The following is a 20,065-nucleotide window of genomic DNA, read 5'->3' on the forward strand; positions in this document are numbered from 1 at the left end:
TAGGAGTATATAAGAAAGTTGCTTAAAATTACATGCTCTATCTGAATCATGAAAGGTTAATTTTGACTAGACTATCCCTTTAAAAAATTATTTCAAAGACAAGTTATTGTTGGATTTTTATTGTTGGATTGGATGTTGAAGTCTTTCAGTACAGTAACTCTTAAGGCATAGCTAGCTTTGCTTTTGAATTTTTAAAAACTTAGTCTACACTGAGTTAAATTTTTCACATTTCTGGTAAAAGTCACAAGTCTATAAGAAAGCAGTGCAATTTAAATGAAATTACTTGCAGTAAAGATTCTAATATACCATAAACCTCCTAGAGCGGTTGAGAAAAAGGGGGGGGGGACTTATACGTCCATCCAATGGATTATACTCTTGTACAGATACTTCAGTTGCGTGATCCTTAGACCAATTCTATTTAGACTCGATAGATTAAAACAAAACAAAAAATTATAATAGTCTATATGAGATAGACACAAGTCTAAGTGCCGTGTAGTATCAAACACTAAAAATCTCTTTGTCAAAAGTTAGCTTCTTTATAATTTGCTAAAGAGAAAAAAAATACATATAAAAGCCGTATATGGCTATACATATGAAAAAATGTTACAATACATAAATATTGTTACAGAGCATAAATACAATCACAAAGCATGAATACAGTTTAAAAACATTAAAAACAAACGGCTAGATTACAAGTTTTGCATTAGAAGCTGTGCGGTGCTAACGAGCAGTTTATGCTCACCGCTCACTTACAGATAGCGCTGGTATTATGGGTTTTTCCAAACCCGGCGTTACCCGCAAAAAAGTCATCGTAGAGCAAAATTTTGCTCCACATCTCACCTCAATACCAGCGCTGCTTACGTTAGCGGTGAGCTGGCTGAACGTGCTTGTGCACAATTTTCCCATAAGAATCAATGGGGAAGAGCTAGCTGAAAAAAACCCTAACACCTGCAAAAAAGCAGCGTTTAGCTCCTAACGCAATAGGATTGAGCTGTCATTCTATTGGCTGATCTTCAGGGGGTAAGTGTTAGATTTTTTTAAAGGGTGATTGGGTGGGTTTTAGAGTAGGGTTGGTTGTGTGGGTGGTGGGTTTTAATGTTGGGGGAGGATTTGTAATTTTTTTTACGGGTAAAAGAGCTGATTTCTTTGGGGCAATGCCCCGCAAAAGGCCCTTTTAAGGGCTATTTGTAATTTAGTGTAGGGTAGGGCTTTTTTTTATTTTGGGGGGGCTTTTTTATTTTGTTAGGGGGATTAGATTAGGTGTAATTAGTTTAAAAATCTTGTAATTTTTTTTATTATTTTCTGTAATTTAGTGTTTGTTTGTTTTTGTACTATTCTACCTACCGGTAGTGAAAATAAATACAAACTTGCCTGTAAAATAAAAATAAACCCTAAGCTAGCTACAATGTAACTATTAGTTATATTGTAGCTATCTTAGGGTTAATGTTATAGGTAAGTATTTAGTTTTAAATAGGAATACTTTAGTTAATTATAGTAATTATTTTATTTATATTTATTTAAATTATATTTAAGTTAGTGGGGGTAGGGTTAGACTTAGATTTAGTGGTTAATAACTTTAATATAGTGGTGGCGACGTTGGGGGCGGCAGATTAGGGGTTAATAAATGTAGGTAGGTGTCAGCGATGTTAGGGACGGCAGATTAGAGGTTAATAAAATTTAACTAGTGTTTGCGAGGTGGGAGTGCAGCGATTTAGAGGTTTATATATTTATTATAGTGGCGGCAATGTCCGGTTCAGCAGATTAGGGGTTATTTTTTTTTAAAAGTGTTTGCGATGTGGGAGGGCCTCGGTTTAGGGGTTAATAGGTAGTTTATGGGTGTTAGTGTACTTTTTAGCACTTTAGTTAAGAGTTTTATGCTACGGCATTGTAGTGTAAAACTCTTAACTACTGACTTTAAAATGCGGTACCAGGCTTGACAGGAGAGGGTGTACCGCTCACTTTTTGTCATTGTCCCATTGAAAAAAGAGGATACGCAATTGACGTAAGTGGATTTGCGGTATTTCTGAGTCTGGCCAAAAAAGTGAGCGGTACACCTGTACCTGCTAGACTCGTAATACCAGCGGGCATTAAAAAGCAGCGTTGGGACCAGCCAACCTGCTTTTTAAGCCTAACGCAAGACTCGTAATCTAGCCAAATTGTTGCAGTTAGCCGCAGTTGCGGATACAATTCAACCTTTTAAACAGCAAGGTGATTAATCAAGGAAAATATAGAGTCCATGATTTGGTTGAAAATTCAAATGAAGGGCTCCTTATCCCAGCGTTTCTAAAAATAAACAGAAAGGACAAGGGATCCTTGTCAGACGTATGGCAAAGTATTTCACAATAAGTTGCCTTTAGTTACTTACACCATAGTTTTGGTGATTTCTGAGGAATCCTGATGGTCCCTTCTCGTCCTCCTTTCGTTATGGGGACTTTCGATAAGCTTGCTTTCTTTTTTCTTATAAAAAGCAAGAGCCGATTTCTTTGTTTTTCCTTGCCGCTTACAGATTCACTGAGGACAAACTACGGATCCCCGGAGGGGTCTGAACTCAGAGTAACGCGTTTTGACTTCGAGCCTTTCTCAAACTCTGACTTCACAGACTATCTGCAGCCCTCTTATACCCCCAATTTAAAAGGACATATTGTAATATCAGAAAAACTTATATTGTTAATTAGTATTTATATTTATAATCCGCTTGAGATTGCTACATTTATGGGAGTATCCTTTTACAAAGTGGATAGTTTCTACAACTATATAATAGTATTTTTATGTAAATTTGATGTTAGAAAAAAAATATATAGTTGTAAAAACTATCCGCTTTGTAAAATCTCATATAGACTATTATATTTTTTTGTATATATTGTAGAAAGAGGCTCACTGTACACAATTATACTATACATAACTATAAGTAACTAAAGGTATTTGCGTTTTCTGGCACCTTTTAAATGTGTATAATTAGCATGAAAAAGGTGTAACTATAAACGACCCACACACAGGTGTTTTGTTTTGTTTTAATCTATTGAGTCTAAATAGAATCGGTCTAAGGATCTCGCAACTGAAGTATCTGTACAAGAGTATAATCCATTTGATGGACATATAAATCACCCCCCTTTTTCTCAACCGCTCTTGGAGGTTTATGGTATATTAGAATCTTTACTGCAAGTAATTAAGAAATTTAGGGTTACCAGAAAATTATTCATATTCTCAGTTGGTACCTAAATATATTAAGTCACTCAGTGGCGCCACAGAGAATTTGACTTTTATCTAAATATAGATTAAGTTCAAAATAAATACTAAGATAGAAGTGTTCAATATGCCCGTAATGTACAGGGACAGATTATTTTTTTCGCTGAGCAATAATCTTAACTGGCAATGTAAAATATTTTTAGATAAATTTAAAGTTTATATTTGAGATTGGTATTACATATGGGGGTCAATTTATCAAGCTTCGTACAGAAACAATTTATCAAGCTCTCGCCGAAAACAGAAGTTATAAAGCAGCGGCCTAAAGACCGGTGCTTCATAACCTGTCCGCCCTGCTCTGAGGCGGCGAACAGAAATCAACCAGATCGAATAAGATGCAGGGGGCGGTATATTGCTGGTGCAATGATAAATGCTGACAGCGTATGCTGTCGGCATTTATCTATGTGCAGCAGACATGATACGCTACATTGTATCATGTCCGCTTGCACTATAATAAATTGACCCCATGGAGTCATAGAGCAGGATTTTATACCTTTAACTTATAATAATTACATTTTTCAGAAAATTTATTTTTTTATTTAAATGTTGCTTTAACTGTAAAACTCGTCATTACACTGCAAAAGACACTCTATACATTAACTAAATATTTGAATTGTATTTTGGCACATTGTGTTTCATGAATAATATGGCTATGTAAAACACTGTACTTTCTCCCGGCATGGAAAATGAGAAAGTGAGTAATGGCAGCGGCTGTTGTTGGATTTACAAGTTTAAAATAATTTTTTTTTGTAAATTACAACAGTTCTAAACTGTAAAATGTACAGTTTAAAACGCTTAAGTTGTTTACATTTTTAATGTATTTTTTAAAGAATTATTCTGGCAATCAGGGCAGCCATTGTTTTGTAGAAACAACAGGATTTTTTTTACATTGTAACTTTGATTTATGTAAAGAAGACCGACGATCACCTGCAGCTCCTGCTTTCTTTAGCAGAACGATGACGAATCTGGCTTCCTCCAAACGTTGAGTGCCCCTTTGGTGTTCAGCTCGTGGGGCACGCAATGATTGAAGGAAGCCGGATTCGGCGTTATGTTTACCATAAAGCAAAGGTAAATATTTAAAAAATAAGCGTCTTTGTAAACTTTAATGAATTAAAGTGCTGCTGTTTTAAAGATTATTATTTCATACTGGCCTTTATTTTTTTTTTTAAATCCTTTATTTATTCCGTGAAGAGACATAACATAAATCAAGATAAAAGAAAAGGAAACCAGTCCCCGAGTTCTGGGGGTCAAATATCATCAAGAATAACATATCATCAAACATGGTTACAGAATATCAAACTGGTACTGTGTAAACAATTAGTTCTACATCAACATGACATGTCTCTCACAGTTTTTATTTTTAAACCCGATCTATTCCCAACCCCCTTTATTTCCCCTCCTCCAACTCTTAGCCAGCCGGCTATCACCACTCCCCAGGGTGCCAGAACCTCCTACCTGATCGACCTCCCACCCCTCACTAAAGAGGAGATACCTCTCCATTTACTGTTCATCAAAGTCCACCCTCCATTCTCCTCGCAACTGAGCTTCCAGGAGGTATTCAGAGTTGCGTATGGGGTACAGAATTCTCGCCAGTTGCGAGGCATGCAGTGAGTGTAGGTAAATGTCCCATTTTCTCATGAAACGTGCTGTACGATTAGCCACATCTCCCATCGTGTCTACCTGTTCGTGTATCAGCTGTGAGTGTATTTCAGTTTTTAACTGCGACAGGGTGGGGGCTCGTCTATCTATCCAATATTTCAAGATTATTTTTCTCGCTTGGAGAATGACATTGTGCATAAAGGTTGCCTGGCTTCTAGGAAGCCCTGGTGTATCCAGGAATACTACCATTTGTGGGGTAAGCGTAGTCACTTGTATGTTTAGGGAGCGTAGCCAAAAACAGATCATCCCCCAAAACTTGGTCAACTTGGGGCATTCCCATATCATGTGCAGCAAGGTTGCTTGTGCTTTAGAGCATTTCGGACAGTTCCCCGTGTGATCTCTTTCCCACTTCTTGTATTGGTGCGGAGTCACGTAGGCTGACTGTAAGATTTTAGTGTGAGATTCTCTGATGTTCGTCGCCAGAGTGGCCTTCCGAACATTTTCAGTGCTACTTTGAATCTGTGCCTTGGTAATAGGGGCATTCAGGATCTCGACCAGGGGTGAACCACATGGCGCTCTAGTTCAGGGATTGTAAAGTGACTGTTTCCCGTTAACCAGTCCAGGACGTATTTCGCTTGTGCGGCCCAGCAGTACATTTCAACATTTGGGACCGCCATACCTCCCGAGGAGACCGAACTTATCATTCTATTGTAATGAATCCTGTGCTTCTTCCCAGCCCAGATGAAGGACATGAAGAGTGACTTCCAATATAACAAGTCTTTTTTGTGTATGAGTAGTGGCAGCATCTGCATCACGTAGAGCAGTTTGGGAAATAAGACCATTTTAATGAGGGCTATCCTGCCTGATACGGTCAGTGGTAGTCCCATCCAGTGCTTGGTCAGATCTAAGGCTCCTTTTTTCAGGGGTGCGTAGTTTATATCATACCAGTTCCCCGGATTGCGCGATAGCTTCACTCCCAAGTATTTAAAGGTATCCCCCGCTACTCGGAAATCGTAGTGGAGGTCAGGTACCTTGTTGTCATACGATAACCAGATTAACTCCGTTTTATCAGTGTTGACTTTATACCCAGAGATAAGGCCGAAGTCTTTAACAATATCCATTATCATCGGGATGTTAAGTCTGGGGTCCTGGATGTACAACACCATGTCATCCGCAAAAAGTGACAGATGCAGCGTCTTGTCACCTATTTGGAGCCCTTTTGTGGTATGCCTGATCTTAACGGCAAGAGGCTCTAAGGCCAGATCGAACAAAAGAGGCGAGAGCGGGCACCCCTGTCTCGTTCCTCTATTTAAGGCAAATGGTTGGGATGGCGTTCCATTCACTAATATTGCAGCCTGGGGGTTAGTGTACAGTGCCTTCAATGCTCTCGAGAAGTTCCCAGTTATCCCAAACCGATCTAGTGCAAAGAATAGGTGACTCCAAAGGACCTTGTCGAAGGCCTTCTCCGCGTCAACTAGGAGTGCACATGCTTCCTCCTGCTGTGGTACTCGATTCTTACTTGCTTTATTCCAATAATGGGTGAGCAAGAATTGCAGGGTGCGCACATTGACCACTGATGACCTACCTTTCACAAATCCCGTTTGATTTTCATGAATAAGGTTGGGAAGCACTATCGCTAGTCTGTCTGCTAGGATTTTCGTGAGTAGTTTATAATCCGAATTCATTAGTGAAATCGGGCGGTATGATTCGGGGGCTAAGCAGTTTCTATCCTGTTTGAGAATCAAACTGATATTTGCTTCTGTAAATCTCTGCGACAGACTGGCGTCGCCCTGCAGTATACCGTTGAACAGTCTAGCTAATGGGTCGGCTATTTCTTGTCCAAGTATTTTATAAAACTCCCCGGGTAGGCCGTCAGGTCCCGGGGTTTTGTCTAGGGGAAGCCTCCCTATAGAGGCAAGTACCTCACTCGGGGCTATGTTTACATTTAACGCTTGCCGTTGGGGCTCTGTTAATGTGGGCAGAGGGATATCACTCCAGAAGTTTTCCCGAGTGTTTGTGTCGACTTCCCTCCCGGTGTATAGTTTTGAATAGAATTGTGTAAATGCCCTCTGTATTCCTGCTGTATCAGTGTGTAGCATGTCATTGTATTTAATAGCCTGTATTGTGTTACAGCCATTATTTAGTTTAGTCAGTCTGGCCAGCATTTTTCCTGTTTTATTGCCATAGCGGTAATACCTGGCTTGTAATCTTGTGGCATCCCTTGCTGCGTTTTGGGTTAGGTATGTGTCTCTGTGTGTTTTGGTGTCCTGGTATTTAAGTCTATTCGCTGTCGTGGGGTTGCGCAAATATCTATTTCTGGCGTTTAAAAGTTGTTTAAGAAGTAGCTCTTCCCTGACCTGCTTTTTCTTTTTGAAATTTATGACATAAGATGTCGTAGAGCCTCTCAGCACTGCCTTAGCTGCCTCCCAGAACAGTACAGTTGCGTTCCTATGTCCCTGATTTGTATCGGCGTACGTTAGCCACTCCCCTATAAGATGCTTCCTAAAATTATCGTCATGTAGCAGATACTTGGGGAATAACCATCTAGAAGTGAGAGGCCTATCTGGCCCTAGTTGTAGCTTCAGTGTGATTGGGGCGTGATCTGAGAGAACTGGATTATCTATTCCCGCATCCCTGACCCTAGGGTGCATGGACTTGGAAATCAAAAAATAATCAATGCGGGACAGAGTGTCTTTTGCCGGAGTGGTACAAGTAAAACTCTTGACCTCTGGGTTCCTATCTCTCCAGATATCTGTGAGGAGAAGAGCATTTCGGAACCTGCGGAGCAGGTTTGTGTCTCTCCTAGCGTTGAGATTTGTGCTGCGACCTGTCTGTGAGTGTAGTGGGTTATGAAACCTGTCAGCAGGGGTCTGTGGCGCAATATTATAATCCCCACCAAGAACTATCGGGACATCTGCAATTTTCAGTAATTGGACCCTGAGTTCCCCCCAGAAGTCTGACTTATGTGTGTGGGGTCCATAGACCCCACCTAGAAGCATTGGAGTGCCATGAACTGTTAGCCTGAGTAAGATATATCGTCCCTGGGGGTCTAGGACAGTGTGAGTTATGTTGTAGTCTAAGTTCTTGCGGAAGAGGATCGCTACACCCCTGGCTCTGTTACTGTCGTATTTAGTATATATAACCTCACCTACCCAACCCTGCTTTAGCTTCTGATGCTCTGTAGGTTTCAGATGGGTTTCTTGGAGGATCGCTATGTCGGCCTTTCTAGATTTTAGATATTTCAATATGGCCTTTCGTTTCAGAGGAGATGTGATTCCCCCTACATTCCATGAGATAATATGTAGCCCCATCCTCAATAATAGTGCGGTGGGAGGGATCTCTATATGGCGAGCTATGTGTTAGAGACTGCAATGGTATATTGGCTCAGTGTTTTCTACGAGCAGCGTGTTAAGTGTTTAAGTGTGCGATTACCTTCACTACTTACGGTTCTGACACCCTGGGGTCCTCTCCCTGTAGGAACAGGAAAGGTTGAGTTATGTTTATTCGATGACAGCCTTAGAAAATATAATGGAGCAGAATTACTAGCAATCAGTACAGTAATACAATACGTGTTTTAACAGGGCAGTATCTCGAAGTCTCAGAGATGAGTGAGAAAAGACAGAGAAGAGACAAAGAAGGAGAAAAGCAATCAAACAGCACGGCAACAGTGAACAATAAAACACTGCAATAATAAAATATAGCAGACAATCAAAAGCGGACCCCCCCCTCCCCCCCCCCCTTATGTTCCCAAAGAAAAGGATATGAAATAGTGTCCTGGGCTGAGCCCATTGACATCATGCTTGAGTTATGTCCTTAGCTTCCATTCCTCTATCATGCCCCTGCAAACAAGAACAATAACAAATGCAGCGGGGTATCACAGATCTCGCACAGTTCGTATCACTCAAAGAGTGCTACTACAGGGTCAAGGATTCTCTTCCTCTTCTATTTCATCTACTTCATCTTGATCCCTTCTGCATGGGTTTCTTGAGGCCATAAAAGCCCGTAACTGGGTTGTAGATTCAAAAAATCTTGGTCCCTGAGGGGTCTGCAGCCGGAGTCTAGCTGGGTACAAGAGAGATACCAATTCACCTTTTTGCAAAAGTTCCCTACAATAGGGAGAGAATTCTCTGCGCTTCCTTGCCACTTCAGCCGAGTAGTCTTGGAATAAGTGTATTTTGGATCCCTCATAGATTAGTTCCTTTGTTTGTCTGTAGGCTTTCAAGATAAGGGTTTTGTCCTTGAAATTAAGATATTTAATCATTAATTGCCTAGATAAGGCTTTTTGTCCCTTATTGGATGGTAAGGGCCCCACGCGGTGCGCTCTTTCTGCAATACATGGGATATCAGAGTCGGGCATCCCCAGCAGCTTCGGTATCCCTCTTTCTGCGAAGTCAATTAGTGCGGATCCTGGAACCATTTCAGATAACCCCACCACACGGATGTTGTTTCGCCGAGATCTGTTTTCCAGGTCCTCTATTTTAGATATTAAAGCTTTATTTTGGCGTTGGAGCTGCGTGATGTCTAGCACAGATTCTCTCTGCTGTGTCTCTGTATCCGCTACCCTTTGCTCCACTACATTTAATTGTGTTGAGAAGGACTTGAAATCTGTGGACAAGGTGTCAAGCCCCGTCTGTAACTGTTCAATTTTTGGCAAGAATAAGGCGGACAGTTGCGAGACTATTGGGTGGGTATCTTGTGGCAGAGGGTCAGAGAGCTCCATTACCGCGGGTGGCGGCGTGTGTACTTCAGCTTGGCTTTTTGCCGTCTCTCAGTCTGGCGTTGCTTGGACATGTTGTCAGTTCTTTTATTAAAAGGGGCGTAGTATTTTTGCATACAGACAAAAGATGTCCCAGTATTAGGACCAGTTCTGCTTCTTAAGGTCTTGTGGTTTGTAAGGATCAAGTCGGAGCAATAGGTAGCTCAGGAGAGTTTCTGGGGGGGGGTATCTTGGGGGGGATCACTCGGCGTTTATCTCCTCATATCTCCTACTGCCCACCCGGGGCTGGAAATGTCCATAAAAAGGGAAAGAGTGGTGTTCACTTCGTTTTTACTATATGAGTCTTGGTGTCCCTCTCAGCTTCCCCAGTCAGATGGCCAAAGAAGAACTAATAGTATGTGTCTTATCTCCCTTAGTCCTTACAGGAGCTGTGTAGTGCTGCTGCGCCTGTGTGTGTGAGGGTAATTATAGCAATAAAGTTCCAGTCTTTTGGTGTGAGCTTACAGCAGTTCCCACCACACCGGGCCGTTTTCACTGAGGGAGTAAACTTTTTTCCCCACCTCTCCAGAGCTTAGTACTATTAGGGCCGTGGGTCATTACTTAGCAGCAGTGTCAGATTAGAGCGGCGCCAAAAGTAAAAAGAAAAGTTTGCTGCGTATGGGGGAAAATGGCCGCCGCGGCACTACTGACCTCCGTTGTTCAGATCCGATCCCTGCTTTACAACTGCTGACCGTTGTCCTGTCTTTATGTAGCTGCACTTGTTGCTGCAAAAGGGGTCGAGGAAAGCCCTGTGATAGTGTAGCCGTTCCGACTACTGCACCTCCGTTTGTCCACCCTTATTTTTCTTTTTTTTGTTTGCGCTCCGGTGGGGGAGAAGTTGGAAATTCTCCTTGCCTGCTCGTGTCCGGACAGAGGTCAAGGTCCCTCTGCCAAGGATAGTGGCTTAATGGGCGATTTGTAGCGCTAAGCGTTGACTGATAGAAGGGTCAAACAGCGGAGCTCTCTCAGATGCGACCGTTACCAGCGCCCGCCCAACCGGAAGTCACTGGCCTTTATTTTATTAAAGTTTACATTCACTTTAAGCGTATCTTAAAATAAATATTAATAATACTTTCATCTGCATAGTGATAAGTAGTAGACATGTGCATTTGTTTTGTTACAAATGCAAATTCGTTAACGAAGCATGAATATTTGTGTTGTTTTCATGAAGTGAATATCCAAACTAATTCACAACAAAATGTAAAGAAAACAAATAAATACTGACGAAATTCGACAGTATTAATTTATTTCCATTAAATTACCTTAGGGGGTTAAAATACTTACCTGTAGCGCGCTGGAGAGCCCCGCTAATCCCAATTCTTTGTCACAGAGCCCCAGGGCACGCTAATAAGAGGCTTAGCGCAGCCGATCCCAGAGCCTGTGCCAAAGGTGAAGGTCTTTAAGCGCAGTTCCTGGGATCCACCACATTAAGCCTCCTATTACCCTGGAGCTTTGTAAAGAAGGATCAGGATGAGTGCGGCTTTCCAGCACAGTTAAGGTAAATATTTAACACTACAGGTGAACTGTTTCCCCTGTAGCAAAGGAACATTTACATTTGTTTTTTTCCAATATCTTTTTTATTGTTGAGAAGGAACAAATACATACACATAAATCACATCAATCAGTACATGCAAATCTAATTGCCATAATACAATCTATTCTAATGTGAAGGCCTACTATAGGTCCAATGCATCATTGTCTCCTGTCTGTTTTGGTATTCCTAAGTTTCACTATCTAAACTACTTCTTTTTGTAAATAATTGCCATTTTTACATGTGTGTATACATTCTCCCCCAACCTGAATTTTTTAAATTTTTTTCCTAACACTTTTACAGTCTGAATAGACTAAACCTAACTTTCTACTATAAACATTAAATAAATTAACTACCTAACTTATGGCGAGATTACGAGTTTTGCGGTAACAGGGGTGCGTTGCTAACGAGCCTTTTTTTTTCACCACTCCCTTAAGATAACGCTGGTATTACAGGTTTTTTTAAACCTGGTGTTAGCCGCAAAAAGGTGAGCGTAGAGTAAAATTTAGCTCCACATCTCACCTCAATACCAGCGCTGCTTACGGTAGCGGTAAACTGGAAAAACGTGCTCGTGCACGATTTCCTTATAGGAAACAATGGGGAGAGCCGGCTGAAAAAAAGTCTAACACCTGTAAAAAAAGCAGCGTTCAGCTCCTAACCCAGCCCCATTGATTCCTATGGGAAACAACATTTTCTGTCTGCACCTAACACCCTAACATGAACCCCGAGTCTAAATACCCCTAATCTTACACTTATTAACCCCTAATCTGCCGTCCCCGACATCGCCGACACCTACATTATATTATTAACCCCTAATCTGCCGCTCTGGACACCGGCGCCACCTACATTATACTTATGAACCCCTAATCTACTGCCACCAACATCGCCGAACCCTACATTTTATATGTTAACCCCTAATCTGCCCCCCCAACATCACCACAACTATATTAAATGTATTAACCCCTAATCTGCTGCCGCCGCCAACGTCGCTACCACTATAATAAAGTTATTAACCCCTAAATCTAAGTCTAACCCTAACACCCCCCCTAATTTATATGGCGAGCTATGTGTTAGAGACTGCAATGGTATATTGGCTCAGTGTTTTCTACGAGCAGCGTGTTAAGTGTTTAAGTGTGCGATTACCTTCACTACTTACGGTTCTGACACCCTGGGGTCCTCTCCCTGTAGGAACAGGAAAGGTTGAGTTATGTTTATTCGATGACAGCCTTAGAAAATATAATGGAGCAGAATTACTAGCAATCAGTACAGTAATACAATACGTGTTTTAACAGGGCAGTATCTCGAAGTCTCAGAGATGAGTGAGAAAAGACAGAGAAGAGACAAAGAAGGAGAAAAGCAATCAAACAGCACGGCAACAGTGAACAATAAAACACTGCAATAATAAAATATAGCAGACAATCAACAGCGGACCCCCCCCCTCCCCCCCCCCCCCTTATGTTCCCAAAGAAAAGGATATGAAATAGTGTCCTGGGCTGAGCCCATTGACATCATGCTTGAGTTATGTCCTTAGCTTCCATTCCTCTATCATGCCCCTGCAAACAAGAACAATAACAAATGCAGCGGGGTATCACAGATCTCGCACAGTTCGTATCACTCAAAGAGTGCTACTACAGGGTCAAGGATTCTCTTCCTCTTCTATTTCATCTACTTCATCTTGATCCCTTCTGCATGGGTTTCTTGAGGCCATAAAAGCCCGTAACTGGGTTGTAGATTCAAAAAATCTTGGTCCCTGAGGGGTCTGCAGCCGGAGTCTAGCTGGGTACAAGAGAGATACCAATTCACCTTTTTGCAAAAGTTCCCTACAATAGGGAGAGAATTCTCTGCGCTTCCTTGCCACTTCAGCCGAGTAGTCTTGGAATAAGTGTATTTTGGATCCCTCATAGATTAGTTCCTTTGTTTGTCTGTAGGCTTTCAAGATAAGGGTTTTGTCCTTGAAATTAAGATATTTAATCATTAATTGCCTAGATAAGGCTTTTTGTCCCTTATTGGATGGTAAGGGCCCCACGCGGTGCGCTCTTTCTGCAATACATGGGATATCAGAGTCGGGCATCCCCAGCAGCTTCGGTATCCCTCTTTCTGCGAAGTCAATTAGTGCGGATCCTGGAACCATTTCAGATAACCCCACCACACGGATGTTGTTTCGCCGAGATCTGTTTTCCAGGTCCTCTATTTTAGATATTAAAGCTTTATTTTGGCGTTGGAGCTGCGTGATGTCTAGCGCAGATTCTCTCTGCTGTGTCTCTGTATCCGCTACCCTTTGCTCCACTACATTTAATTGTGTTGAGAAGGACTTGAAATCTGTGGACAAGGTGTCAAGCCCCGTCTGTAACTGTTCAATTTTTGGCAAGAATAAGGCGGACAGTTGCGAGACTATTGGGTGGGTATCTTGTGGCAGAGGGTCAGAGAGCTCCATTACCGCGGGTGGCGGCGTGTGTACTTCAGCTTGGCTTTTTGCCGTCTCTCAGTCTGGCGTTGCTTGGACATGTTGTCAGTTCTTTTATTAAAAGGGGCGTAGTATTTTTGCATACAGACAAAAGATGTCCCAGTATTAGGACCAGTTCTGCTTCTTAAGGTCTTGTGGTTTGTAAGGATCAAGTCGGAGCAATAGGTAGCTCAGGAGAGTTTCTGGGGGGGGGTATCTTGGGGGGGATCACTCGGCGTTTATCTCCTCATATCTCCTACTGCCCACCCGGGGCTGGAAATGTCCATAAAAAGGGAAAGAGTGGTGTTCACTTCGTTTTTACTATATGAGTCTTGGTGTCCCTCTCAGCTTCCCCAGTCAGATGGCCAAAGAAGAACTAATAGTATGTGTCTTATCTCCCTTAGTCCTTACAGGAGCTGTGTAGTGCTGCTGCGCCTGTGTGTGTGAGGGTAATTATAGCAATAAAGTTCCAGTCTTTTGGTGTGAGCTTACAGCAGTTCCCACCACACCGGGCCGTTTTCACTGAGGGAGTAAACTTTTTTCCCCACCTCTCCAGAGCTTAGTACTATTAGGGCCGTGGGTCATTACTTAGCAGCAGTGTCAGATTAGAGCGGAGCCAAAAGTAAAAAGAAAAGTTTGCTGCGTATGGGGGAAAATGGCCGCCGCGGCACTACTGACCTCCGTTGTTCAGATCCGATCACTGCTTTACAACTGCTGACCGTTGTCCTGTCTTTATGTAGCTGCACTTGTTGCTGCAAAAGGGGTCGAGGAAAGCCCTGTGATAGTGTAGCCGTTCCGACTACTGCACCTCCGTTTGTCCACCCTTATTTTTCTTTTTTTTGTTTGCGCTCCGGTGGGGGAGAAGTTGGAAATTCTCCTTGCCTGCTCGTGTCCGGACAGAGGTCAAGGTCCCTCTGCCAAGGATAGTGGCTTAATGGGCGATTTGTAGCGCTAAGCGTTGACTGATAGAAGGGTCAAACAGCGGAGCTCTCTCAGATGCGACCGTTACCAGCGCCCGCCCAACCGGAAGTCACTGGCCTTTATTTTATTAAAGTTTACATTCACTTTAAGCGTATCTTAAAATAAATATTAATAATACTTTCATCTGCATAGTGATAAGTAGTAGACATGTGCATTTGTTTTGTTACAAATGCAAATTCGTTAACGAAGCATGAATATTTGTGTTGTTTTCATGAAGTGAATATCCAAACTAATTCACAACAAAATGTAAAGAAAACAAATAAATACTGACGAAATTCGACAGTATTAATTTATTTCCATTAAATTACCTTAGGGGGTTAAAATACTTACCTGTAGCGCGCTGGAGAGCCCCGCTAATCCCAATTCTTTGTCACAGAGCCCCAGGGCACGCTAATAAGAGGCTTAGCGCAGCCGATCCCAGAGCCTGTGCCAAAGGTGAAGGTCTTTAAGCGCAGTTCCTGGGATCCACCACATTAAGCCTCCTATTACCCTGGAGCTTTGTAAAGAAGGATCAGGATGAGTGCGGCTTTCCAGCACAGTTAAGGTAAATATTTAACACTACAGGTGAACTGTTTCCCCTGTAGCAAAGGAACATTTACATTTGTTTTTTTCCAATATCTTTTTTATTGTTGAGAAGGAACAAATACATACACATAAATCACATCAATCAGTACATGCAAATCTAATTGCCATAATACAATCTATTCTAATGTGAAGGCCTACTATAGGTCCAATGCATCATTGTCTCCTGTCTGTTTTGGTATTCCTAAGTTTCACTATCTAAACTACTTCTTTTTGTAAATAATTGCCATTTTTACATGTGTGTATACATTCTCCCCCAACCTGAATTTTTTAAATTTTTTTCCTAACACTTTTACAGTCTGAATAGACTAAACCTAACTTTCTACTATAAACATTAAATAAATTAACTACCTAACTTATGGCGAGATTACGAGTTTTGCGGTAACAGGGGTGCGTTGCTAACGAGCCTTTTTTTTTCACCACTCCCTTAAGATAACGCTGGTATTACAGGTTTTTTTAAACCTGGTGTTAGCCGCAAAAAGGTGAGCGTAGAGTAAAATTTAGCTCCACATCTCACCTCAATACCAGCGCTGCTTACGGTAGCGGTAAACTGGAAAAACGTGCTCGTGCACGATTTCCTTATAGGAAACAATGGGGAGAGCCGGCTGAAAAAAAGTCTAACACCTGTAAAAAAGCAGCGTTCAGCTCCTAACCCAGCCCCATTGATTCCTATGGGAAACAACATTTTCTGTCTGCACCTAACACCCTAACATGAACCCCGAGTCTAAATACCCCTAATCTTACACTTATTAACCCCTAATCTGCCGTCCCCGACATCGCCGACACCTACATTATATTATTAACCCCTAATCTGCCGCTCTGGACACCGGCGCCACCTACATTATACTTATGAACCCCTAATCTACTGCCACCAACATCGCCGAACCCTACATTTTATATGTTAACCCCTAATCTGCCCCCCCAACATCACCACAACTATATTAAATGTATTAACCCCTAATCTGCTGCCGCCGCCAACGTCGCTACCACTATAATAAAGTTATTAACCCCTAAATCTAAGTCTAACCCTAACACCCCCCCTAATTTAAATATAATTTTAAATATTCATAATAAAATTGCTACAATGAAATAAATTATTCCTATTTAAAACTAAATAATTACCTATAAAATAAACCCTAAGGCCTAGATTTGGAGTTCGGCGGTAAAAGGGCTGTTAACGCTCCGCGGGCTTTTTTCTGGCCGCACCATAAAATTAACTCTGGTATCGAGAGTTCAAACAAATGCTGCGTTAGGCTCCAAAAAAGGAGCGTAGAGCATTTTTACCGCAAAAGCAACTCTCGATACCAGAGTTGCTTACGGACGCGGCCGGCCTCAAAAACGTGCTCGTGCACGATTCCCCCATAGGAAACAATGGGGCTGTTTGAGCTGAAAAAAAACCTAACACCTGCAAAAAAGCAGACAGAGAGCAACTGAATTAGTGACTGGTCAGCTATTTGTGTTCAGTAGATTATTCATGTATAGTAAGCCACCTGTTGGTGTGTACTTCCATTAGTTCATTGCTTACTGTAACCGGAGTATAGTTGGACTGTAGTTAGTGATTTTATACACTCTAGTGTTAAATAATGGTAACTTACGCCTAGATTTAGAGTTCTGCGGCCAAAGGGGTGCATAGCTAACGCTGGCTTTTTTCTGGCCGCACCTTTTAAATACCGCTGGTATTGAGAGTTCACAGAATGGCTGCGTTAGGCTCCAAAAAAGGAGCGTATAGCATATTTAACGCAACTTCAACTCTCGATACCAGCGGTGCTTACGGACGTGGCCAGCTTCAAAACGTGCTCGTGCACGATTCCCCCATAGAAAACAATGGGGCTGTTTGAGCTGAAAAAAACCTAACACCTGCAAAAAAGCAGCGTTCAGCTCCTAACGCAGCCCCATTGTTTGCTATGGGGAAACACTTCCTACGTCTGCACCTAACACCCTAACATGTACCCCGAGTCTAAACACCCCTAGCCTTACACTTATTAACCCCTAATCTGCCGCCCCCGCTATCGCTGACCCCTGCATATATTTTTAAACCCCTAATCTGCCGCTCCGTAAACCGCCGCCACCTACGTTATCCCTATGTACCCCTAATTTGCTACCCCTAACACCGCCGACCCCTATATTATATTTATTAACCCCTAACCTGCCCCCCACAACGTCGCCGACACCTGCCTACACTTATTAACCCCTAATCTGCCGAGCGGACCTGAGCGCTACTATAATAAAGTTATTAACCCCTAATCCGCCTCACTAACCCTATCATAAATAGTATTAACCCCTAATCTGCCCTCCCTAACATCGCCGACACCTAACTTCAATTATTAACCCCTAATCTTCCGATCGGAGCTCACCGCTATTCTAATAAATGGATTAACCCCTAAAGCTAAGTCTAACCCTAACACTAACACCCCCCTAAGTTAAATATAATATTTATCTAACGAAATAAATTAACTCTTATTAAATAACTTATTCCTATTTAAAGCTAAATACTTACCTGTAAAATAAATCCTAATATAGCTACAATATAAATTATAATTATATTATAGCTATTTTAGGATTAATATTTATTTTACAGGCAACTTTGTAATTATTTTAACCAGGTACAATAGCTATTAAATAGTTAAGAACTATTTAATAGTTACCTAGTTAAAATAATAACAAATGTACCTGTAAAATAAGTCCTAACCTAAGTTATAATTAAACCTAACACTACCCTATCAATAAAATAATTAAATAAACTACCTACAATTACCTACAATTAACCTAACACTACACTATCAATAAATTAATTAAACACAATTCCTACAAATAAATACAATTAAATAAACTAGCTAAAGTACAAAAAATAAAAAAGAACTAAGTTACAAAAAATAAAAAAATATTTACAAACATTAGAAAAATATTACAACAATTTTAAACTAATTACACCTACTCTAAGCCCCCTAATAAAATAACAAAGCCCCCAAAATAAAAAAATGCCCTACCCTATTCTAAATTACCGGCAAACATCTTCTCCAAGCGGCATCTTCGATCTTCTTCCATCCGGAGGGAAGCGGCAGGATCCTGAAGACCTCCAGCGCGGAACATCCATCCGGACCGACGACTGAACGACGAATGACTGTTCCTTTAAGGGACGTCATCCAAGATGGCGTCCCTCGAATTCCGATTGGCTGATCCAATCAGCCAATCAGATTGAGCTCGCATTCTATTGGCTGTTCCGATCAGCCAATAGAATGCAAGCTCAATCTGATTGGCTGATTGGATCGGCCAATCGGATTGAACTAGATTCTGATTGGCTGATTCCATCAGCCAATCAGAAAATTCCTACCTTAATTCCGATTGGCTGATAGAATCCTATCAGCCAATCGGAATTCGAGGGACGCCATCTTGGATGACGTCCCTTAAAGGAACAGTCATTCGTCGTTCAGTCGTCGGTCCGGATGGATGTTCCGCGCTGGAGGTCTTCAGGATCCTGCCGCTTCCCTCCGGATGGAAGAAGATCGAAGATGCCGCTTGGAGAAGATGTTTGCCGGTCCGGATGTCCTCTTTTTGCCGGATAGGAGGAAGACTTTGGAGCCTCTTCTGGACCGGATTATGGATCGCCAACCCCCGCTTGGGTTGGATGAAGATCTTGGAGCCAGGACGGATCGGTGATACCTGGATGGTGAAGACAAGGTAGGAAGATCTTCAGGGGCTTAGTGTTAGGTTTATTTAAGGGGGGTTTGGGTTAGATTAGGGGTATGTGGGTGGTGGGTTGTAATGTTGGGGGGGGGTATTGTATGTTTTTTTTTACAGGCAAAAGAGCTGAAATTCTTGGGGCATGCCCCGCAAAGGGCCCTGTTCAGGGCTGGTAAGGTAAAAGAGCTTGTAAGTTTTTTAATTTAGAATAGGGTAGGGAATTTTTTATTTTCGGTGTCTTTGTTATTTTATTAGGGGGCTTAGAGTAGGTGTAATTAGTTTAAAATTGTTGTAATATTTTTCTTATGTTTGTAAATATTTTTTTATTTTCTGTAACTTAGTTCTTTTTTATTTTTTGTACTTTAGCTAGTTTATTTAATTGTATTTATTTGTAGGAATTGTGTTTAATTAATTTATTGATAGTGTAGTGTTAGGTTAATTGTAGGTAATTGTAGGTAGTTTATTTAATTATTTTATTGATAGGGTAGTGTTAGGTTTAATTATAACTTAGGTTAGGATTTATTTTACAGGTAAATTTGTTATTATTTTAACTATGTAACTATTAAATAGTTCTTAACTATTTAATAGCTATTTTACCTGGTTAAAATAATAACAAGGTTGCCTGTAAAATAAATATTAATCCTAAAATAGCTATAATATAATTATAATTTATATTGTAGCTATATTATGATTTATTTTACAGGTAAGTATTTAGCTTTAAATAGGAATAATTTATTTAATAAGAGTTAATTTATTTCGTTAGATAAAAATTATATTTAACTTAGGGGGGTGTTAGTGTTAGGGTTAGACTTAGCTTTAGGGGTTAATACATTTATTAGAATATCGGTGAGCTCCGGTCGGCAGATTAGGGGTTAATAATTGAAGTTAGGTGTCGGCGATGTTAGGGAGGGCAGATTAGGGGTTAATACTATTTATGATAGGGTTAGTGAGGCGGATTAGGGGTTAATAAATTTATTATAGTAGCGCTCAGGTCCGCTCGGCAGATTAGGGGTTAATAAGTGTAGGCAGGTGTCGGCGACGTTGAGGGGGGCAGATTAGGGGTTAATAAATATAATATAGGGGTCGGCGATGTTAGGGCAGCAGATTAGGGGTACATAGGGATAACGTAGGTGGCGGCGATTTGCGGTCGGAAGATTAGGGGTTAATTATTTTAAGTAGCTGGCGGCGACGTTGTGGGGGGCAAGTTAGGGGTTAATAAATGTAATACAGGGGTCGGCGGGGTTAGGGG

Source organism: Bombina bombina, chromosome 3 (genome assembly GCF_027579735.1).
Source record: "Bombina bombina isolate aBomBom1 chromosome 3, aBomBom1.pri, whole genome shotgun sequence".
Taxonomy (NCBI): Eukaryota; Metazoa; Chordata; class Amphibia; order Anura; family Bombinatoridae; genus Bombina; species Bombina bombina.